The 24131-nt window shown below is 51.3% G+C and overlaps 2 long non-coding RNA genes across 2 annotated transcripts; both read left to right on the top strand.

Moving 5' to 3' along the window:
- The first annotated feature begins 1120 nt into the window (after nt 1–1120).
- On the top strand, nt 1121–14152 carry LOC120387677. Its single transcript, XR_005590292.1, has 4 exons — nt 1121–1228; nt 11626–11705; nt 12021–12121; nt 12622–14152. It is a non-coding gene; the product is annotated as an uncharacterized LOC120387677 (long non-coding RNA).
- Nucleotides 14153–15719: 1567 nt separating this feature from the next.
- On the top strand, nt 15720–19263 carry LOC120387678. The gene is made up of 3 exons (XR_005590293.1): nt 15720–16265; nt 17078–17148; nt 19012–19263. It is a non-coding gene; the product is annotated as an uncharacterized LOC120387678 (long non-coding RNA).
- Nucleotides 19264–24131: the final 4868 nt, after the last annotated feature.

Below are 24131 nucleotides of genomic sequence, written 5' to 3'. Positions count from 1 at the left end.
GCAAATGCTCTTGCCTGAGCCAGGCATAGTGTGAAGGGAGCAAGAGTGCAGGTCGCCTGCCCAGTTCCTACTCCGCCAATATCGCTGAGATCTGAAGCAGCTCCTGCTATTCCAGCCTGGATCAGATCCGTTAAATCCCCTGAGCTCAGAAGGACAGCGGATGGCTGTTCTCTGGGGCAAGAGTCCCGACTGGTTTCCTGCTGGTCGCCATCCAAAGCTGTAAGGAGGTGCACGTGTCTCCCCTTCTGACAGGGCAGGAGGCTGCACCTCCTCGCTGCTTCGCAAGCAGGGCACAGCTCACAGCCAGTGAGTCCACCTGGTGATTAGTCCAAGTAACAGTTAGTCCTGCCAAGTCCCTCAATCAAGGCAGTTAGCAGGCCTGGCCAGCAATCAGCCCAGGCCTTAATTAGTCTTTCTGCCCCAGTCCCTCAATCAGGGCGTTTCAGGCTGAGTACGTGCAATATGGCCCAGCAATTCAGGGTGGGGAATTAGCTCCCAACCGGGAGCGACAGCAAATGCTCCTGGCACGCTAGCTCCGGTGGGCGCCGATTCAGGCTGATTCAGGCCGCCTGGCCTTTTAGTAGGGAGGTGGCCACCCTTCACAGGTAGGGTGCCCAGGGTAAAGGGACGCAGGCCCTCCCACTCCACTATGTCCCAGCCCAGGGCCCTATTAGTGGCAGGGTAGTTCACCACTAGGTCAGCGGGGATCCACCCACAACACAGTAGCCAGTTCACAATAGTTCCATGATCGAACCCTATTCAGTGTCCCTGGGCTCCTTCCTATCCGCCCCAGTTTGGGGCACCTGGGTTCCGGGGTTGTCCTCGGTCTCCACTGGGTAAACAGCCAATGGCAGCCCCGGCAGTTCATCGGCGTTGCTGGTCTCCGGCAATTCAGGTAACTCCTCTCATCGGGCAGCCATCTCCTTCAGCTCTAGGCTCTGGCAGCAAGGAAGAGAGAGACATCCTACTCCTCTGGCAGCTCTCTTCCTACTGAGCTAGGAGGCTGGCCTTTTATAGTCCTGCTTCCTGTCCCGCCCCTCTGCTTTGGGGGAGGGGGGGGGCGCAAGTGGCCTGTTTCTGCCCACTAGGGGGTGATTTCGGGTCTCTCCCCTTCTGACAGGTGGGAGGCCGCGCCTTCTTGCTACAAAAGCCGATAAAACCATGTGTTTGGGTGTGGCACCAAGAGCACTTTCCCCTGGGTGAATCTCACAGCCTCGTTCAAGAGCAGGTAAGTATCAGAATCCATTTTACAGATGGGTGCTGAGCCACAGTGATAGGGAGTGAGTTCCCCAAGAGGCCACAAGTCAATAATGAAACCAAGCGTGGAAGCCAGGAGTGCTGACCCCCGATCCCCTGCGCGAGGCACTACGGTAGATCCCACCCTCACTCTAAGCCAGGAGGAGAGGGAGTAAGGGCCTGCTTGCCATTCCCGGCTCTGGGAGGCAGTGTGCTGTGGGGGTTAGTGCAGGGACCTGGAAAGTAGGACTCCTGGTTCCATCCCTGGCTCTGTCACTGGCTCCTCTAGTGACCCTGAGCCAGTGGCTGCTCCAACCCAGGCCACAATTTCCCATCAGAGGGACTGGGTCCCCATTCCCTACAGCCCAGAGGTTGGGAGGCTTCAGGAATGGGTGTCAGGTGCTGGGGTTCATGAGATGGGGGGGGTCGTCCCCCCACACATGGGATCAGTGTTCTGGCCCCATGCTGCTGGCCTGAATTTACCTGTCCCACGGCAATAAGCCCTGCTCTGTGTTCACTGACATTGTCGTCTGCACCCTGCCCTGCTGGCAGGCAGTGTAACCCGCCAGGGCAGGGCCCCTCCAGCCCGCACTGGGGTCGGAGAGCGAGGAGAAGGGAGGGGGGCAGAGAGTGCATCAGAACATCCGCCCCAGCACTCCATCTCCTGCAGCAAGTGAGCGCCATTCAGCATGTCCTTCACAGTGGGTGCTAGCCCATTGCTAGCCAGGCGACCCTAAGCAGGAATGTCTTTGCCCCGCCACTAAAAGAGGCAAGTTCTTATAATAAAAGCACATGGGGCCCTTGAGCTGCTTAGGGCCCTAAGCAATTGCTTAGTCTGCTTAGGCCTGGCACCGGCTCTTGTTTCCTGAGTCACTTCCCTTTATGTCCGGGTGGGGTAGAAATGGGAGGGCATCCCCAGTGAGAGAGTGATTTCCAAGCACAGCCCTCTGGAGCCTTTCACTGGGGACATGAGCAGAACATTCCTGCAGGGTATTCTCCAGAGCAGAGGTTGGCAAACCACGGCCCGCGGGCCACATCCAGCCCGTGGGACCGTCCTGCCTGGCCCTTGAGCTCCCGGCCAGGAGACTAGCCCCAGCCCCTCCCCTGCTGTCCCCTTCCCCGCAGCCACGCAGGCAGCGCCTGGGCGCGGGGTTGCGCGGTCCTGCTGTTAGCCAAAAGGGCTCGTTTCCCCCTGGAGCTTACCTAATTACACCAAGGAGGCACGGAGACAGGAAGACAAGTACCACACCCTTTATTGATCGGTCAGCTGAGCGGGTGTTCCTCTCGGCTAGTGCCAGAGAAAGAGACACACCTTTCATGGCCAAGCGGCCTACCTTTATAGCCGGTAACAAACAACTTAGCCTACGTTTGTCTACGTCATTTGGTTGACCTATAGACCCTGTACATGTCTCTATTAGGGGATAATTGGATATGCAGGATACATATATCATTTTGTGGGGGCTACAAGATACATCTGTTGAGGATACATTTGTCATTCTGAAGGGGACACAAGATACATCCGTTGACCCTTTGTACTAGATACTTTGGATGCATACATGTGAACACAGCTGCACACACTTGGGGAGCCAACATATACTTGGGGAGCCAAACAAAACTGATAAGCGAAATAGCTGACTTAGGTAGATACACGGCCTTCAGTCTAATAAGTTCTGTAAGCTTTCCAACACAGTTTGGACAAGCATAGCATAACTTTGGTTCACTCAGGCCTAATACAAAAAGGCTTCATTAGCACTATGATTTTCCAACAACTCCCCCCTTTGAGAATACTCACCAAACCTTTTGGCTGAGTTTTCTCACACTTTGAGACCAAAAAGCAATGAAGCCCTGCAGAAATATTTACAACTGCTCTTTTAAGCTTAGTCACCCCCAACCCAGGAATGAATGCATGGACAAAAGAGTGGAACCTTGTTCATTTAACAACTAAGGGATCGGGGCACTGACTATAACTCAGGTAGGTATACCCAGTGGTTTAATTTCCCAGATGTCTCGGTGAATAATTTAATCCCATATGCATCCTCCCCATGGACCCGGCAGGATTCGGTATGTGGGAGCCACACCCACCCCAACCGGTCCATATGCTTGGAAGGAGCACTGTAAATGTACACACTTCCACCCAGAAAGTGTCCAAGTATGTCTTCATGACCACAGATCAGATGGTACTCCTGATATGTCTGTAAGGGCAGTGGGTCAAGTCTGGTGCTCAAGATCACTTCAAATGGCCATCAGCTGGTCATCGAGGAAATCCTGAAATTTTAAACATACTAGATCCCACTGCAATGCCTTCCCAGCCTCAGTGATATTCAATACCATCTCTGTCAGTAACTTCTGGGTTATAGAACTAAGGGTGGAAATGACATGTAACTCACCAATTTCAGCCTATACTTGGGTTAGCTGAACTTTGGAAATAAGGCTAGTGGCCCTTTCTAGTCGGCCCAATTTCTTATTATGTTCTTGGCCTTTAAGAATATTCCAAATGGCTGCTACACTATTGGCCCCAGCCCACAGGGATCTGCCCAATTTCTTCTTTTTCCAGAGGAAATAACCCAGGCTCTTTGTTGTGCTAATCTAATGGCAGCCCCTTGTGAGCAATCTGGGTATGTAAAAGTGATCTGAAAACTGGATAAAGACAATATCATTTAAAATCCAATTAGGGAGGGCAAGACATACTAAAGGATTTATCCAAAACACAGGGCGCAGCCTGTAGAATAAACCCCAAAATTCAATTAATACCACATTTCCAAACAGGGGTCCCACAAGTTTGTTCCTGCCAGTGTAGAATTTTTGTTTCTTTACCAGGGTCAGTTCTCAATGTCCTTTTTAGTCAGGAATTCCTGGACTTTGGCAGTGTCAGTGAAGTGAGTGTTTCTTCTAGAAAAGTTCAAAGGCACAGTTGGTCTGTCAGTGGACAAGGGAGAGGTTAGCTAGCACGTCACCTTGTCCTTTTTCCCTGCTGTCCAGAAGCACAGTTGAACTAGAAGAAAGAATAGGCTAATTGTCAGTAGGAGAATTCTCCTGATGTAGAGGGGTCTTTTTGCAGTGAGAATCATGGGTCCAAGCAGTCAGTCTTTGGCACTTCACAGCGGTGTTGGTAGTCAGCAGGACTCACTAAGGACCTTTCCAGCATGGAGCCAAAGCAGTCTTTCGTTGGTGGACCTGTACATTGATCCGGTCTCCAGGTTCCATGGAGTGGCAGGGCTGCTAGGGTCTTCGGGTAGTGCGTCTTTACCTGTGTAAAAAGGAAACCTAACACATTGCATTAGTGTCTTTGCAGATTTTACAGCTGGTTGGGCATATTCAAGCCCCCCTTTTCTGGTTGTTAAAACTTGGCTAACTGTGAACAGTGTCCTTGAACGAAGTCAGTGTATCTCTTTTTATTTTTTTTTTTTTATTTTTTTTGGACTGAGCTTGCTAATTAAAGTTTTTCTCAGTTAACTCGTTCTTTTTCCTTTTCCCCTTTTTGGCTTCTTTTTTAACCTACAAAGGAAACTTTTACTTTTTACTTATACACCTTTTGACTTTTACTTTTTACTTATACACCTTTTGTTAACAATGAACACATACACATTGGTGTTATACAGTACATTAGTCTTATTATTTAATGTATGCCACATATACCCTTCTACTAACATAACCTTATTACAGAGCTTTGGAACAACAAGCCAGGACAAGCACACCCACTTTGATGAGTTTATTTAATACAACCTCTAGTTCAATAGCTTCCCACCATCCCCAGTCCTCTGGCTAAAAGTTTGAGGTAGCCAGAAGGATGCCATGCACAATATGGGGAGTGGGTTAACTTTTCATGTCCTTGCTTCCAAAGACTGTTAGTATGCAAATTTTAACAACAATTTTCAATTAAAAGATTTGGCCAATGTAGTTTCTTTCTCTTACTTAAGAAAATATATTAGACTTTAATAGATCACATTTTTCCCAATTTATCCAAGCACTTTGTATTCCAAGTTGAACAAAACAAGTATCTGTATTCCAATCCAGACTATCCCATAAACAAAATAATTTTGGCCACTAGACAGACACCACAAGACAGAACATAAAACACAAAACATAATTTTTACTGTGCCATTAAATCACGATACGTTGAATGCTGTTCAGCTGGCATTAGTTTTCTTTGATTATCTGAAAGACCAAAACAGAGGTCTACCCCTTCTGGGCAGTCAATTATTGCTTAAAATATACAAATACCCTTGCTGCTTTCAGGCAAAACAAGGGAATTACCCCATATTGTCTTATATGTGTTTCATAGACAGCCCAGATTTCAGTGGCCTCTACCTTATCAGTTAGATAATTTGCATTAATACAGATGCTTTCTGGTTTGCTTTTTACTTTTAACTCCTGCTTTTAAACACTGAAAGAAAACATCACCACTTATAGTGCCTTAGAGCCTAATACATTTTCATTTACATAGCATTGTATACATTCTTTAGCTAATTCAACAAAATTGTTTATAGCCAAATGATTGCAATCTAATAATTTCTTTGCCTGAATTTATTTACAAACATTTAAAAAAAACACCAAGAACTTTTCTCTTTAGCATTTTTACAAAGTTCAACTACTATTCCCTCCAGCAACTACAGAGTTAACTTTTCACTCTCCTTCAAATCACTTGCTCTTTCCTTGTATCACTTGCTTTGTCTTTCAACAGCCACTTACCAATTCAAATCACCATTCCAAATATCCTTCTGAGTATTTGAAATCCCCATGCTTATACTCACTTACTTCTTCCTTCCACGAGACCCTCAAAAGTTTCCAACCTGTTCTCCAAGCTCTCTGTCTGTTGCCTGCCTGCCTGGGCCCGATCCTTTTTTTTTTTTTTTTTTTTTTTTTTTGCGCGCTGAACCGTTTCTTTCATGGGCTTCTGCCCCCACCCTTCTGGTCTTTTCCCAAAAACATTTTATTCACAAGACTACCCGAGTCCTCCCGTGTGAGGCTCGCCACCTGGGCAAAACGCATGGCCCACTGGCGTTTAACTATTTAATTGCCTCTTGTAGCAAACACACTGCTGTTACAGCGAATGCTGAGCACAAATGGTTAAATTTTAACAAGTCCCTGAAGGACTGGTACTTGTTTAGCCAGGGCTTCCTTTTCTAACTGGAAGTCCTGTCTCAAGGCCTGCAACTTGCCCTGGGCGCAGGTTTGAGTTGCTGCCTGGTTCATGATCTATGCTCTTAATTGCTCAATTCTAATGACCAAATACACATTTTTTTTTCTCCAACTACTCTATTGCCCAGTCCTGCTACGACTGGGGGTAGATCCTTTCACCTGCCACCCTTCCTGGTCAACCAGGGTGGAGAGAGGAATGCTAAACCCTTCTCCAGTTCTCAGACTTACTGCAGCTGAGAATGGGCACACCTTTAATTATGCAATCCTCAACATATAACACCAACAATACCAAACAGAACAAACATAAAACAACAAGGGTAAAACAAATAGATGGTGTAAATTCTGTAGGGCTCCCCCATTCTCTATTGCTCACCAAACTGTGACAAATTTCTGTTACCAATTTATGCCTCATGTCAGGTGATCAGGCTGACACTGCAGGACGTTGCAGGAGGATAGAGAAAATACACCATATAACCAAATTTTAAAGCTTCATTACAAATAATAAAACAACAATGGAGAGCGTTGGGAACGCTTCCACATCACTCATAAAAAATATGAATGCCCCATACTTACACATATCCAGACTGGCCACGTCTGTATATAACATTCAGAAAAGGGGAATAGGTGGACGGGAGATTATCCTGTATACAGCTTGTTCAGAATTTCCAACATGCTTCCGCTCTTGGGAAGGCTGTTCTTTTACACCCTGGAATCTCCTGCGGTGTCTCTTTCAGAGATTCTAGTCCAGGTCAGCTACCTCTGGCTTCTCCAGTGTCACCAAGCCACACCAGCACCGGCATCCGTCACAAAGTCAGACTGTTGGATCTCACCAAACAGTTAAGCTTTGCAAATGTAATCTCAGTTCTGTAACTTGTACTGCCTTTGGTTTGCTTGACCTTGAGCATAAAACAACTTTCGCTTTTTATCTCTGGGCGAAGCTGAGTTTTAAATTAACCCGTTTCTAGACAAATTGCTCACACTGTGTCAGAGGCTTTTCTTTGGTGATTAAAAGCTCCTCTGAGATATATGATCTTATCTAGATTAAAGGTACCTTTTAATGGGCATTGTTTAGATGGATCTTCACGCGTATAAAGATTCCAATTCTCTAAATACCTGCAGGTTTTAGAACCATAATGTACGTACATATAATATGCTGGGGTACCCTTAGGGGGTGAGGTGGAATGTTTAGACTGTCCCTTACCCACACGGAAAAGAAGGGGGGGGGAGAGAAGATGGGTTCACACGCTCCTAGACCCGGTTACAGTTTTGGCTTCCAGCATACCAATAGAACAAGAAACAAAAGTACCCCTACCAAAAAGAAAAGCCAGCCCTGGGGCTGCTCTAAGTCCCAGTAATTGTTCAGCACGGCCCACGGACTCGTGGAGTTAATGGAATTATTCATTAGCCGTGTCTGAACCTAGGTACCTTAACCAGAAAGCTTTTACCCACACACACCTTCCTATTTGTGGGTTCCTTTACCATTAGGGGCCCAATGTCCCAACCCTCAGTCTTCGGGGGCGTTAATCCTCAAACCCAGGAGGTAACGCACTTACCACGCCCGGAGTGGCCGCGTCCGGCAGGTGGACTCCCCTCTTCTGGTACTGTCTTGCTTCCGTGTCGGCTGGAGTTCTCTGTGGAGGGGGCGTAGCCGTCCCGGCCGATTGCGGCGACCCGGAGCTTGAGCAAACCAATAGCTCAAGGTGGCCACTCTCCTGAGCCGTCCTCGGCCGCCGGTCAGCGCCCCAACAGGAGAGAAGTCCGGCGGAGTCGCCATTTGTTAGCCAAAAGGGCTCGTTTCCCCCTGGAGCTTACCTAATTACACCAAGGAGGCACGGAGACAGGAAGACAAGTACCACACCCTTTATTGATCGGTCAGCTGAGCGGGTGTTCCTCTCGGCTAGTGCCAGAGAAAGAGACACACCTTTCATGGCCAAGCGGCCTACCTTTATAGCCGGTAACAAACAACTTAGCCTACGTTTGTCTACGTCATTTGGTTGACCTATAGACCCTGTACATGTCTCTATTAGGGGATAATTGGATATGCAGGATACATATATCATTTTGTGGGGGCTACAAGATACATCTGTTGAGGATACATTTGTCATTCTGAAGGGGACACAAGATACATCCGTTGACCCTTTGTACTAGATACTTTGGATGCATACATGTGAACACAGCTGCACACACTTGGGGAGTCAACATATACTTGGGGAGCCAAACAAAACTGATAAGCGAAATAGCTGACTTAGGTAGATACACGGCCTTCAGTCTAATAAGTTCTGTAAGCTTTCCAACACAGTTTGGACAAGCATAGCATAACTTTGGTTCACTCAGGCCTAATACAAAAAGGCTTCATTAGCACTATGATTTTCCAACACTGCCAAGCAGAGCAGCAGTGTATCTTGCTCCGGCCAGGCGGCGCGACTGCCAGACATGCTGTTCTGAGCGACATGCTAAGGGGGCCGGAGGGTTGGACAAGAGGCGGGGGATTCTGGGGGCAGTCAGGGGACAGGGAGCAGGGCACAGTTGGATGGGGGGGAGGTTCTGGGGGGTGGTCAGGGATAGGGGACAGGAGGGGTTGGATAAGCGTGGGAGTCCTGTGGGGACCTGTCGGGGGTGGGCGTGTGAATAGGGGCATGGGGACAGGGAACAGAGGGGGTTGGAGAGGCATGGGGACCCGGGGAGCCTGTCAAGGGGCAGGGGTGTGGATAGGGATCAGAGCAGTCGGGACTGGGAGCAGGGGGGCTGGATAGGGGGTGGCGTCCCAGGGGGCGGTTAGGGGACAAGGAGCAGGAGGGGTTTGGATGGGTCGGAGGTTCTGAGGGGGGCAGTCAGGAGGCAGGAAGTGGGAGGGGGCAGATAGGGGGCGGGGGCCAGGCTGTTTGGGGAGGCACAGCCTTCCCTGCCCGGCCCTCCATACAGTTTTGGAACCCCAATGTGGCCCTCGGGCCAAAAAGTTTGCCCACCCCTGCTCCAGAGCCAGCTCCAGTGTGTTTGGAAATGTCCCAGGTATACGGCTCCCAGCCCTTCCCTTGTAGGAGGCTGTTCCCCAGGCTGGGGGGCCAGATGCTGCGAGGGGCTGAAATCAATGGGAACCCAGGCACTCCACAGCCCATGGCTTGGACCTTCTGAATCGGAGCCAGGGAAGTTTCCCAGGTGAAGCCCGGACTCCTGGGTTCTATTCCTTCTTAGGCTTGGGGGGATGGAGGAGTGTGGCCTGGGGCTGGAGGAGGGAGCTGCTTGTTCTGACTAACTGCAGGTGTCAGTCCCTGACCCTACTGCTCTGAATGGATGCGACTCCCCTGCTGTCCCAGCACCATGGACGGTGTGGGGGAGCTTTGGGAGCAGCCTGTCCTGTGAGCTGCTGCCATGTGTGCAGATCCCAGTGCCCACCTGGAGGGCAGACAGTCCCATTGGCAAAAGGCTGTGTTGCCCCAGACTCACAGCTGCTCCCTGCTCAGTTCCAGGATGGATATGCTAAAGTGGATGCTGAGGAGGAAGGCTCTGCAGGTGGCCCTGGAGCCAAGGGAGGCAGCTGCCAGCGGTTCCAGTAGGAGAGCGGCCTCCTTTGTCCCCCATGATGGGGAAGCAGCTCCTGGCCAGTCCAGGAGGTGGACATGCCCGGCCTTCCTGAGCAGCAGGATACCAGCTCCTGGAGCAGTGAATGAAGTGGGTGGGGGGAGGCGTTCACACAGAGATGGAGGTGGCCCAAGTTCTGGCTAGGCAGACAGGACCCAGCCCATGACAGGAGCCAGGCAACACATCCCTGGGTTTGCTTCTGTTTCAAGGCCAGCCCCCGGGAGCCCAGCCCCAGTGGGCCAGCAGGAGGCATCACTCTGCCCACTCCCTGGACACCTCCCCGCCTCCCCAGGTCAGGAGAGTGGTTGATCCCAAGGGGACAGCTGCAGCTCCCTACCTGCAGGCCACTGCAGGTGAGCAGAACCCTGGGCATGGGGAGAAGTAAGAGACTGTTCATACCCTGTGCCTTGTTGCTCTGTCAGAGTTGTTGGGGGATCCCAGCCAAGGGGGCTGGTCTGAGCCATGCGACCCTACTGATGCCAGCAGGATTTGCACAGCTGCCCCCTGCAGCAGGGCATGGTGGGGGGCTGCTGGCAAGTGGGTGGTGGCATCTCCCAGGGAGGACATGAGAGTGCAGAGCCCTCTGTGGAAGAGGTCTGGGGCAGAGGTGTCTGAGGGAGAAGCAGTGTGAGACCCTCTCTGCCACAGGGCCCATACATGGGAGAAGGGAACATTAACCCATCTCTCTCTGCCGTACCCTGTCCTTTCCCTTCCTTCCCCCAGCAGCAGGAGTCTCTCCCTGATGCAGTGATCCCCAGAGACCAGTCAGAGAAGTTGTCCCCAGAGGACGACAACGATCTGACTATGGTGGAAGCTGGCTGGAGGGTCGTCATGGACCATCTCCAAGGTGGAGACAAGATACAAACATTACACAGCGGAGCGGGAACCGAGTACTTCCTGCCCCTCATCCCATCCCAGCTCCCTACGGGGAGGCTTGTCCCAGATGATCCACAGCCCCAATGGGAATGGTTATCCCCTAGGATCCGGGACCCCTAGAAGGATGTGTTTGTCCCGTACAATCGGGGGTCCCATCCCTGCATAGGCCTTGTCCTGTTTCCTGACTGCCTGTGCTGGAGGAGGAGCTGGTTATGGGAGCTGGGGGAGGGGTTTCCAGCCTTCCCCTGGAGCGTGTGAGCCCAGGAGCCAGTTTGCATGGCTGTCCCCATCCCACCCTGCTAGTTTCAGGACATGGCGGAGCAGATCCAGTTCCTTTGTGCCAACCCCTGCATGTGCTGCCCAGCTCCAAAGCTGCCCTGGCAGAGGGGATTGCAGTGAGTAAAACACAGCTCCGGGCACCTGGTGGGAAGGCAGGAGACATGGAATGAGAAGGGGCCTTCCATGGGCCAAGGGGCAGATCGGTGGGGCTAGAAGGGGCAGAAGAGGGCAGGGCCTGCCTGGCTGAGGACTGGGCATCAACGAAGGGGAAATTTGGGGCATAATCACTAGGGGCAGGTGAGGACTCATGGGGCTGGTGGACAGCTGAAGGAGAGGGTGAGGAGATGTGGGGTGGCTGGGAGGGGGTAAGTTTGACAGGAGGGAGGGATATGGGAGGACAGGGCCCAGCTGTGCTGGGAGATCCCGCTGGCTGTGTCAGGGTGCTGGCAGCCTCCTCTCTGGGAGTGCCTGGGGTTAGTGGGGCCCAGATCTCACACAATGTTTGGGGTCCCACAGGAGCTGATTGAGTTGCTGCCCTTGGACTCTGCGCCCAGCTCCGTCCTCTCCAACTCCGTGGTCGCCATGTGCAACCTCAGGTACCAAGACCTCCCACCCGGCTCCCCACACCCCGGTGCAGCTCACACCCAGAGCCAGGAGTCATTGTGCCTCCCAGGTCACCTCCCAGCTGTGGCGGTTCCCTCCTTTGGAGGCGGGGGTATGTGGAGGGGATGGTCACTCCCTCTTTGCCGGGCTGGAAATTTCACTGACCCCAGCCAGGTCACACCCCTGCTTGGTCCAACAGTTTCCATTCTTGCCAACCCGTGCCTAGTTCCTCACAGTTTCATGCCCATGTTAGTGCCAGGCCCGGCTCTGCCCTGGAAAGTCGAATACTGGTTCCTCTCTCCTACCAGCGAACTGCAGCCAGCTCAGGATCCAGAGCTGGAGTCTCACTCCTGCAGGCCACCATGCCCAGTGTGTCACCGTGGCCACGGACAAGGACCATCACATACAGGTAGATCCCTGCCCTACTCCTCCGTGCCAGGAGCAGGAGTGGCCTCTGGTCCATGCTCCCTCAGTTCGCTGGAACTGCTGAAATGAATGTGTGTGTGTGTGGGGGGAGAGATGGGAAGAGGCTGGAGGGTAACAGAGGACTGGGGGGTCCCTTCCTCCATGGGAGATTCCTTTACCCTCCTTCAGGAATCCCTTCCTTCCTTCCATGTTCTGTGCTTTGGAGCCTGGAGTCTGTCTGCAAACCCAGCTCCCATCCATGGCAGCTTGGCTATGCCATGCCGTGCTGTGTGCCAGGCCTGGGGCAGAGAAGCACTAAGAACCAGGACTGAGGAGCCAGCTGTCATCCTGCCATGAACTCTTGAGAACTGCGCAGTGAGGGATCAGGATGGGGGAAGCCAGGCCGAGTGTGGGGTCCCCCCAGGGCTCCCCTTGTACCCATCCTGTGGCAAGTGTACCCTGGGTTCCATGACGCTGACCCATGTCTCTCTCTCCCCTTTGCAGGCACTGCACAAGACCTTGGCGGAGAACCTGGATATAATGCTGAGGAGCCTGCTGGCAGCGTCCCCCAACACTGACTAGCTCCAGCACATCTTAGAGATGAGCATGATGGGGATGGGCCAGGGAATTCTGCTTGAACCCCGTGGGAGTCTGCAAAGGAGAGACTGAAAGATCCATGTTTCCAGGGTATCCCCCTAGCTGGGATCCCATGGGGCCAGCTTGGCCAGTATACTCAGAGCCTGCAATGCTGTCCTCCTTCTGGGAATAGAGGGAAGGAGCCTGGCTCTGCATGGCTGCTGCAGAGCCTCCTTTTGGCTGGATGTGGTGTAGCCATTCACAGCATACCAGGCTGGCTTGGGGAGCAAGAGCCTCAACCCTAGTGAGATCCAGGGGATGGTCCTGAGAGAAGAGTCACTGGCTTCTTCCTACGAAGACCCTGAGATACAGGAAGGTCCTCTGGGAATCAGCCCTTTTCTCCCAGGAACACTGAGACCCTGGGGGGATTGTCCTCACCACCACTGACTCTGTGACTCTTAGGGCTTCAGAGCAGGGAGGGGGTCAGGGGTCTGACTCCTGCCTGATGAGCTGTTCATGAGTCAGGGGAGCAGAGAGGGTGAGACCAGCCCCAAGACCGAATATTGTCCCAATCTACAGTGACTGGCAAGTCACAAATAATGTCCTGAGTGCAGCAAATCCCTTCTCAAGCCCTGAGATCAGTGAGTCGGCCATTTCCACCAAGCACAAAGTCTTTAGCCGCTGGAGGTCTCTTTTATACAGCATGTGGGCCTGCCCTTTCACCATGACCTGCCTCCTCCTCCCACAGCACACCGGCTTCTGCATCCACTCCAGAGTCACCCAGAAGAGAGCCAGAGCCGTAAAACCAGCACTGGCCTGCTGCAATACGCCAGCTACCTCCCAGGATTTAACACAAGTGACCTTTGACCCTGAGCGTAGGCAGGGCTGGCTCTGGCAAGACTGTGGGAGCTAGGGGCTCTGGGCTGGGATGCAGTCAGAGCTGGGAATCAGATGATCAATAGGCAAGTTCTTCTTCTCCTGGCTAAGTGGTGCTTCCTGGGTCTAGGGAACTGTTCCACAGCTGCTCCAGCCTGATTGTGCCTGGCCTTGGTTCGTTCTTGTTATTCTGGAGCAGCTGGTATGTGTGTGTTCTCATGCAGGGCTCTGCCCTAGTTCCTCTTCTCCAGGCTCTATTCAGGACAGAGGAAATTAGGGCTCTAGCTCCTTTCCCCATGTGCCCCTACACAGAACCTGGGAAGGCCAAGACTCCTGGCCTGGGATAGACTGGGAGCTGAAGGTGAAAGACTAATGGATTCACCCTCCTCTTCCTTCTACTAGAACTCCTCCGAGTTCCCCTACACAATTAACTCTTTACTGTTGGTGATCCAGCTGCAAGCTGCTGAGACTGAAATCAAAGACTTGCCGTCCGAGTTTGAGCTGGAGAAGTTTGATTATCTCACCACCATTCGCCGAAGGAGCGGGACTGCTTGCTCTTTCAGCAGCTTCTGGATCAGGTACAGCCCGTCATGTGGCATGACAGTGTAGCAGGGTGGACCCTGCTCCGGGGTTTTAAGGGGTTTAAAATGTGGCCTGACAGAGCTGAGCTGATTAGGGAAGTGGCTGCAGCTGGGAGCCACGCCCCAAACTGAGGAGCAGGGCCTTATAAGAAGCAGGGAAGCCAGAGCCCAGACAGAGTCTCTCTCTGCTTCAGAGAGAGATGGGCCTGGCTGCTTAGAGGCTGAGGCTAGATACCTGAGGGAAGCAGGACTGGGAACAGGCTGAGGAGCTAGGGAGGCTCCAGCCAGGAAAGCCCCAGGCTGCGGCCTAGCAAAGGGCCATAGGTATTGGGGGTTGCAGAGGGCAGCCCAGGGATAGGACGAAGCAGCAGGTCCAAACCCCTATTGCCTGTGATGAGTGGGCTGATACTGCAGTCTGCCCCAGGGTGTGGGGCTAGACCATGACTGTCAGTGGCCACTACTGAGGCAAAGTGGGGATAGTAGGGTAGGGGTTCCCCGGGGAGGGGGAGACCCAGTTATAGAAAGGGGCACCGGGTCCAGGGAGGGACGCCGGGGCCTGCGAACAGGCGGGTCACCAGCCTGCCGAGGGCGCTCCAGGGCAGAATTCCGGGACAATCTGTGCCCAACCAGCAGGAGGCGCGGCAGGGGTGAGTACCGCCCCGCTTACAGTGGTACCTGACCAGGGACCGTTAGAACCGCCCCTGATACAAAGGGCCAGGGCAAGAACTGGGGGACAGTTGCCCAGAGGACGACGGCCTAGATAGGCATGGAGACAGAGACTCTTATTAAACTCCTGGCCGAGAGCCAGCGGCAGCAGCAGGAGCAGCTCATGGAGCAGCTGGGGGTCCTCCAGCAGCAGTGGCTGCAGACCATGGAGGCCCAGTATCGGGAACAGCAGTCCGAATGGCTCCAGCAACTCGCCACCCTGTGGCCAAGCCCCGGTGGCATCGCACCAGGGGGGGCTGCTTCACCCACACCCCCTGCGCCGCCCGTGCGGCTGGCCAAGATGGGGCCCGAGGATGACCCGGAGGCCTACCTCGTGACCTTCGAACGGGTGGCGGCGGTAGCCGGGTGGGCACCGGACCAGTGGGCAACCATCCTCGCCCCCTACTTGACGGGGCCTGCTCAGAGGGCCTACCGGGACCTCCCCGACGATGAGGCCCGGGTTTACGCTCGGGTGAAGGCGGCCATCTTCGATTGCTTCGAGGTCACCCCCGAGGCCTTTCGGCGACGGTTTCGCGGCAAGTTTTATCCTCCGGGCGTCCGGCCCCGGGTGGTGGCCCAGGAGTTACGGGATGCAGCGGGCCGCTGGCTACAACCTGAACGTAAAACCTCGGCTGACATCACAGAGCAGATAGTGCTCGAGCAATTCCTGCACATCCTCCCGGCCTCCGCGAGGGCGTGGGTATTGCGGCATCGGCCGCAGACGTTGAAAACGGCCGTTAGCCTCATGGAGGACTTCCTCGAGGCTGAGGCCCCTATAGGACCGGCCGCCCGGGCCCCGAATCCGGGGCCGGGCACTCTGGGGCCAGCCGCTCAGGAACCTCACAAGGACCGAGCCTGGCCTTGGTTCGTTCTTGTTATTCTGGAGCAGCTGGTATGTGTGTGTTCTCATGCAGGGCTCTGCCCTAGTTCCTCTTCTCCAGGCTCTATTCAGGACAGAGGAAATTAGGGCTCTAGCTCCTTTCCCCATGTGCCCCTACACAGAACCTGGGAAGGCCAAGACTCCTGGCCTGGGATAGACTGGGAGCTGAAGGTGAAAGACTAATGGATTCACCCTCCTCTTCCTTCTACTAGAACTCCTCCGAGTTCCCCTACACAATTAACTCTTTACTGTTGGTGATCCAGCTGCAAGCTGCTGAGACTGAAATCAAAGACTTGCCGTCCGAGTTTGAGCTGGAGAAGTTTGATTATCTCACCACCATTTGCCGAAGGAGCGGGACTGCTTGCTCTTTCAGCAGCTTCTGGATCAGGTACAGCCCGTCATGTGGCATGACAGTAACTACAGCAACCTAGATAAGATCAGACACGAGTCGGTCTGGGATGAGGACAGCGGCTGCTGAAAACACCTGGAGCCTGTCATTCAAAAAACCAGCCTCCCTGCAGTTAAGAAAGGTATCTTCATTGTACTCCCATCCACGCAGTGTATCCTTGGCTCACTAGAATGGCCATGTGTGTTGCATTCAGATAGTATTCACTTATAACACAGTTGTTGGCTCATGTGTACAGAATAGGCTGTCATCTTTCTGTGGGAGCCTGGATGATCCAGCTAAATGAGGACAAAAGCATCTCTTATTGGGACTACCTGACTATTTATTTTGAAGGGGCATCATTGATTTGAGTGATAGCAGGGAATCTTGTGCTAAACTGAACAGAATAACCAGTATCTGATTAAATACCACAAGCATCTCTGGGCCAATTCTTTTCCTTCAAGGACCTTGAAGCACTTTATGATATTAAAGAATTAGGCTTCACAAACCCTCATCAGGTAGGTGGTATTAGACTGGTTTTAAAAGGGGGGAAACTGAGGCACAGGAGGACATGACTTCCCAATGTGCCATAGTGAGTCTGAAGTAGAGTGAGGGCTGGAACCCAGGATGTCTGACCCCCAGTCCTGTACTTTTTATTTAATTCCCACCTGTGTATTAGCTGTCTGAGCCAAAGAGGTGAACAATTTTCCCTACAAGGTTGAAATATTCACTGCACAGACCTGCAGGCCTCACATGTAGTTGCATTGGCAGGTGCATAGCATGTGCCATCCACTGGATAAAAAAGTGTAGTGCGAGCGTCCTTCTAGTCCCCTATGGCTCAGTAAGCAGTGATCTGGGGTGTCTGTAAGCAGCAGTGGGGAGCAAGGGGGACAGTCAGGAAAATCTGGAACTGATTCGGTGCTGCTGGTCTTTTAAGTAATGCCTTTGTTCTCATAGCAGTTCCATCACTGCCACAGACTAAGCCAGCCAGGAAGAGCGCCTCAGGCGAGAACGGAGAGCTGCTGATGGTAAGCTGCACGTCTCCGGGACCTGAGGGAGCCTTCTGAGCTACACAGCTCTTCCTTCTGGAGGAAATAGGCAGAGGGCTGAGTGGCTCCAGAGGGACTCATACCCAGCCATCACTGGCATTAGAATAAGGGTGTGTGTAAAGCAGAGTAAATAGTGAAGCAGTGAGCTGGCCTCACAGTCCGGTGGCCAGTCAGGGGAGTGTAGGAGCCTGGCCAGCAGGGGCTGGGAGTCCAGCCCCTGAAGAGGAGAGACAACCCGGCCAGAATGATAGACAACACAGCCCTAGAGCAGTTCCAAGACTAGAAGGAACTGGGCTCAAGTCCTGGTTAATTGGTGCCATCCTAGTTCTTTGACAACACAAAATGCTCCTTTGCTTTGCCTCTCTGCCCAGGACACAGTGGCCTAGGACTAGGATAGTGTAGCAAGTGTGGACGGAAGCTTAGTCCCAAACTTCTATGGGGATAATTGAAACCTGCCTCATGGATTAATTGCTGATTTCCCCCTCCCACCCATGCAAAACCTTAGTAAATGGGACCAATCCTATTGCCCGCAGACTGGCTAGCAGGAGGCGCTCGGGGGAGAGGTGGAGCAGGGATGAGAAGAGGCGGAGCGGGGGCGGGGCCTCGGGGCAGAGCAGGAGTGGCGCACCCACTGGGAAAAAAAAGTCAGTGCCTGTGCTGATAGCCCACAAAGGGCCATGGGTCAGAGCCCAGTGGAGTAGAAGGGCCCTGGATCCCCTACCAACAACCCCTCTGAATGCCACAGCCCTAAGCCCTGACCACTGGTGGCACTCCCCTCCCAACCAACCCCAAGTGAAGGCCGTCACATTCTCCCAGTAGGATTGCCACTGGTCCCAGGTTTTCAAGGAATAAAGCATCATGGGCTAGAGGTTCAGCAGAAGCAGCGCCCTTAGCTTGTGTATCACTCAGTGGCACTGGTGATTCCTTAATGGACACCAGTCCCCTGTGACCCATGGGGGCCTTCATGGGCAGTGTCCGCAAAGATTGCAGCGGCCTTTCTTGGCAGTTACCCTCTTAACAATGTAGCATTTGGCGGCAGCAATCCTCTTATCACAGCAGCTTTTGGAAGGGACAGTTTGATTTTCCTTTCAGTTTAGGGTCAGTGGAGACAAATGCTGCTTCCAGGGGTTTTGAAGTCTGCAATGACAACTCCAGGTTCAAGCTGGGGCTGGCACATTCCTCTGTTACCTGCTTCCCTGCCACGTGTGTGCAGCCAGCACTGCACATTTAGTCTTCCATTCTGGTCACTGACATGCCCAGCAGGTGGTGGGAAGTCAAACCTCTGTACTTGGAGTAAAATCTTCAGGTGATGTGAGGCAATTCCTCAAAAAAAAGCCTTAAAATCACTTTCCGTATTTCCCAATGCAAGTTTCCTAGACAGAACTTACTTGTTTCCTTTTGGATGTCATAGCCACAACTTGAGCTCACGCCTCATACAGAATTCTCCTGTCTTGTTCCTCATTGTAATAAGACAGTGAGAGGTTCTGGCAGCATCGCTACCATATCACAGCCATTTCTGCTTTCTCTTTTCTCTTGAAAAAGAGTCTGAAACTGACATTTATGAGACACAAACTCAGTTCTCCAAGGAAATACGGTTTGCACATTTATTCCTTGACTCCTCTAGATCAGATCAGAAACTGCAGTTCAGTGAGAAATGATTGCTCCTGTTCTTGTGTTCAAGAGGTTAAAGATTTTTGTAATCTGTATGTTAACTATTTATATTTTAGTCATTTATCTTATGTGCAGGACATCTGGTTAATGATCACAATACATTGCCTTTTAACAACAAACAGTCTGACTGCTGTTATATTTACAGTTCATGTTCCTTTGCATTTTTGCCAGATGTTGCATACATTGGCCACTATCCCTCTAGCTCAGTGGTTCCCAAACTGTGGTTCGTGAAATGTTACAGAGGATTCTTGGGGAAAAAATTCCCTAATGGCGGACAGAGCTGTCCCTAGGAACTCCTGGCATCACGGGGCTAGCAGCCCGGAGCTTCTGGATTTCCAAGAGCTAAGCAGATCAAAGCAAATGTCTCTATCACACTGAGAAGTTTTAAACTTCAAGACTTTTAAGAAATGGAAAGGGAGGTGGATATTTTTTGCTGTTTTTAAAATTAAATAGGCAGCTAATATTGTTTTTAAAATTATTATGAAGAGCAAGTTTAAGCTTTGTTGTAACATGCATGTTTGCCTGGACTGCTCAAGACCTGAATGCTTGTGTAAGAAGAACTCTTTGAGTTGGCTTCTTAAATACCTTTGTGCTGTTTCACATCTGATACTCCTTGATGAAACATAGGAGCCTTGTCTTATAAAAGTGATACAAGCTACAAAAGTGAGATCTTGGAAGAGTGTTGCTGTTTTCATAATGTAATAAAAATCTGTAATGATAAATAATAATGAATAAAGTGTGTAATAATCATGTCATAAAAACAAATTATATATTTCCAAGATCACTGCTTTTATAATTTATACTCAGGTAAAGGAGAAAATCCCTGGAAATACTCATTTTTAGGAGGGGGTGCACGTGACTTGACATTTTAGTGAAAGGGGTTCACAGGTTGTTAAAGTTTGGGAACCACTGCCCTAGCTGTAAAGCACTGGGTGAGGAGTGTCTTTCCCATCAGCTTTTGCTTCATAATCCGAAAGCCAGCATATTCTGCTGTTGATCAGCAAAAGACACTGCCTACCCTCGTTGTCCTAGACAGTGAGAGGTGACCCAAATGGCAGGGCATAGCTCGGAGAAGAGGAATGGGACACATGCTGCAGCGTGGGTACTAGCAGTGGCAGTGGGAAGGAAGGAAGCCCCCAGTGGTGGGGAATAGAGCACAGTTTTCAGCCCTGCTAGGACAGTAACAGTGTTGCCTACTCTCATGATTTTATTGAAAATCTTGCAATTTTTGGAGCTTTCCATTAGGTCTCAGCTCTTGGAGTCATGCGATTACATGGGACTCTCAGCATTATTTTAACAAGTAAGTTTCTAGCCCTCGTGGTGACAGTGAAAAACATGCCAATGTGATTCCTGAAGGGCACAGCTCCAGAAGACAAAGACCCCAAAGCTATTTTTTAAAAATATCATGACTTTTGAGCCAATGTTATGACGGATGTGTGGCTCCTGATATGAATGCTTGGGGGTGGATACTGCAGTAAACCTGGTGCCATCTGGCCAGGCACAGTCTCTGGGGCAGGGAGGGAGACCTGTTCTGCAGCCCAAGTTGATGGCGGAGTTGAAGACTGCAAAGGAAACCAGGCAGTTAGTAGAGCCTAAGAACCTTTTCAAGGATAAAACCTATCACTGCGCATGAGGAAGAATTTGAGGCCTGGTTGGATCATGCTCTTCAGGTGGAACAGGAATGGACATGCTGTGAAAGGGAAAAAAAGAAAGAGACTAGTGGAAAGTCTGCAAAGACCTGCTCCTGAATCTATCAGGGTACTCAGGATCAGTAATCCAGATGCAACTGCTGCTGAATACCTCTCATCTTTGGAGGGCTTTGAAAGCACTGAAAACAGAGAGCATGCTATGTTAATATTCCAGACTGCCCATCAGGAACTTGGAGAGAAACTACCTCAATATCTGGCATGGATGGAATGACTCCTGCAGAGGGCCCACTGTAAAATAGGAATTGCAGGGAGTGATTTGGATTATCTCAGATTGGAGCAAGGGTTAAAGGGTGCTACCCATACTGGATTGATGCTGTTCCAGTTGCGATTAAAGGACAGAAAGAGGAATCTCCCATTTTTTGCCACACAGATGAGAGAGGTCAGGGAGTGGGAGACAGGATTCTGAAGATAACCCTTCCTGAGAGACTGAAATGAGAGGTATACTTTGGAAGCCACTCTGTATAACTCCCCTCCAGAAAGTAGCCTTATGATGAAACAGATCGCTGAGTTGGAAGAGAAAGTAGCTGTCCTGACAGTGAAACAGCACTTTGTAGTGGTCTCTCCAGCAAATGACCTGAGGGAAAGTATCTCGACTCCCAGAGCAAAGGTGAGATGGACAGCTATACCAGAGAGGCAAGGGTCAAGAAAATGATAGGGCCCGGTGGAACCCTCACCTCTTGGAGTCCATGCATTCCTGTTGTTGGACTGGAGAAGATGGTCATTATGTATGAGGATGTCCGAATCCTGTAAACCCTGGGAGAGCTGAGGAATGATTTAAGGCAGCAGGACACTTTGGAGGGACCAGGTAAGGGAACATCATGGGTCCCGTAACCACCTTCGCTTCTCACCAACTCAAAGACTGAGTCTTTGCCTCCAGCTATGCCAGGCTTGCCTGTAGAACTGCGTGGACCAAAGTCTGAGGTTGGGGTTATTATTAAGGGAATAGAGTGTACAGCTGTTCTAGATGGTGGCTCTCAGGTCACTGTCATCTTCAAACCCTTTTACTGGCAACATCTGACCCATCTGCCCCTGAAGCCCCTAATCAGGTTGACTGTCTGGAGGTTAGATGACCAGTAGCCATACCTAGGATACGTGCTAGTGAAATTAAAATTCCCAAAGGATATGGTTGGAATTGAGAAAGAGAGAGACACTCTTGCTTTGATCTGTCCACCCACTGGATATCCAGACCAAATGCCTTGTATAATAGGAACACATGCAGCCATGGCTCAGCTATGCAAAGAGTTTTCTGGACCTAAGTAAGCACAAAGCCTGGAGATCCATGCACTGTGTTTAGAAGCATATCAAGCTAAAGGGGGAGACCTAGACCAGTGTAGATTTCAAGGCCCAGTGGGAATGGTCAAACTAAGATATAGGCCTCCGGTTACTATTCCTGCTAGGACAACCCATCTAGTGGATGGAATTGCTCAAGTGGATCAGATAGCCACCAATCAGTTAATCCTGAGTGAAGCTTCAGATACAGATGTGCTGCTGGGCGGATTGATGGTGAAGAGAGGCATAGCCAAAACCTCATCTTGTATAAAAGTGTCAGTAAAGCTACCAGTGGCTAAGGAAACTGAGCACCCAATCACTATCCCTCAGGGAACTGCGGTAGTACACATATACTTGGCTGCAACAGTGGCCCATACTGCTCAAAGATTATACTCATATTTGACCCAGAGAAGTTGAACTTTGGAAAATCCCCAGTTCCTTGAGCATGGAAAGAGAGACTAAAATGGAAACAAAGGCCCCAAGTGTTCTCCACTTGTGGAATGTGGGTTGTGTCAAGGGAGTTGAACATCACATTCAGTTGAATGATAGGCCTTTCCCTGAACGATTGATGACACTAGTACCTGCAGAGGTGGCAGACATTTGGAAGACCGCAGAAATCATCAGGAACTCTAGAAGTCCTTATGCCTCCCCAATTGCTGTGGCCAGAAAAAATAATGGGATGTACACATTTGCATAGATGATCCTACTTTGAATATCTGTGGAATCCCTGACCAGTATATTACCCCCAAGAGTGGATGATGTCTTAGACTGCCTGACAGGAAGCTGTTGGTTTTCCATTTTGGATCTGAGAAGTGGACACTATCAGGTATCCATGGGACCAGCTAATAGGGAAAAGACAGGCTTCATCTGTCCATTACAATTCTACAAATTTCTGAGAATACTCCAGGGACTATCTAAGGTCCTGGCCACATTCCAGAGATGAATGGAGCAGACGGATGGTGACGTGAACCTTCTGGAAGTCCTGGTGTATCTGGATGACTTGATAATGTTCAGTCATGCTTTGGAAGAGCATGAAGAATGCTTGTTGAAAGTGCTGGACTGCCTGCAGGAACAAGGATTGAAACTATCTTTAGACAAATGCCAGTTCTGTCAGGAAAAAGTAAAGTACATAGGCATATAATCTCTTGAGATGGAGCTGCTGCAGATCTGGATAAGCTGGAAGCCTTGAGGGCATGGCCAAGACCCAAAACCTTGAAAGAATTGAAGAGTTCTTCTTTGAGTGCTTGCTCATATCGATTCCAATTAGGTGTGTGCGCGCCGCGTGCACATTCGTCGGAAGATTTTTACCCTAGCAACACTCGGTGGGTCGGCTGGGCGCCCCCTGGAGTGGCACCGCTATGGCACCAGATATATACCCCTGCTGACCCATTTGCCCCTCAGTTCCTTCTTACTGCCCGTGTCGGTCGTTGGAACAGTGGAGCGCGGCTTAGCTGACCTCCACTTCCCTAGCTACTCGAAGTTCTCATTCCTTGTTGTGTATATAGTTAAAAACTTTGTATATAGTTCAACTTAGTTTATCACTTTGTAATATATTTAGTATAATATAGTTAAGAAGGGCTTGGGGAATAGCCCCTTCCCCGCACCCGGTGCCGGGGCCCATGCCCGGTTCACCGGGTTTCAAACCGTGCTCGGCCTGCCGCAGGCCGATGCCGACAGGAGATCCGCATGACTCCTGTCTGAAGTGAATCGGAGAATTGCACCTGACAGCTAAGTGCCACATTTGCAAGGCTTTTAAGCCAAGAACAAAAAAGGAGCGGGACATTAGGCTAAAGCAGCTCCTCATGGAGGCGGCTCTCACCCCTCCGCCTTCGGCACCGAGCACTGGTCACTCTTCAAGCAGGAGCACCTCCTCGGCACCGGACCATGCCGGTACGGCCAAGGCTCCTCAGCACCACCCGTCGCCGGCACCGAGGCCGGCTCGACGCCACTCCCTCTCCCCGAGGTCGAGAAAGACTAAGACTCCTGCTGCTTCCGTGCCACCCGCACCGCAGCCAGAGAGCTCGTTCAAGTTGGACCCCCCGGCGCCGACACCCGCCGCAGCACTGACGAAGTCGGCACCGTCGATTCCGGTCCCACAAGGGCCATCGAGTCCGGTGACTGTCAGCTCCCCGGCTAGACCCGTGGTAGAGCTTACTATCCCGTCTACACCGGAGACGTTCTCAATGGCGAGGGATCTGATTTTGATGACAGAGTTGATGCTGCCTCCGCCCCCGGCACCGCCGGTGCGGGAGATACAGTTTATAAGCAAGCCGGCCTTGATTCGGCCACCCTGTCGACACAGCAGACCGGCAC

Source organism: Mauremys reevesii, linkage group 21 (assembly GCF_016161935.1).
Source record: "Mauremys reevesii isolate NIE-2019 linkage group 21, ASM1616193v1, whole genome shotgun sequence".
Classification (NCBI taxonomy): domain Eukaryota; kingdom Metazoa; phylum Chordata; order Testudines; family Geoemydidae; genus Mauremys; species Mauremys reevesii.
Note: the sequence above shows the minus strand (reverse complement) of the source record. Positions and strands in the feature narration are given on the sequence as shown.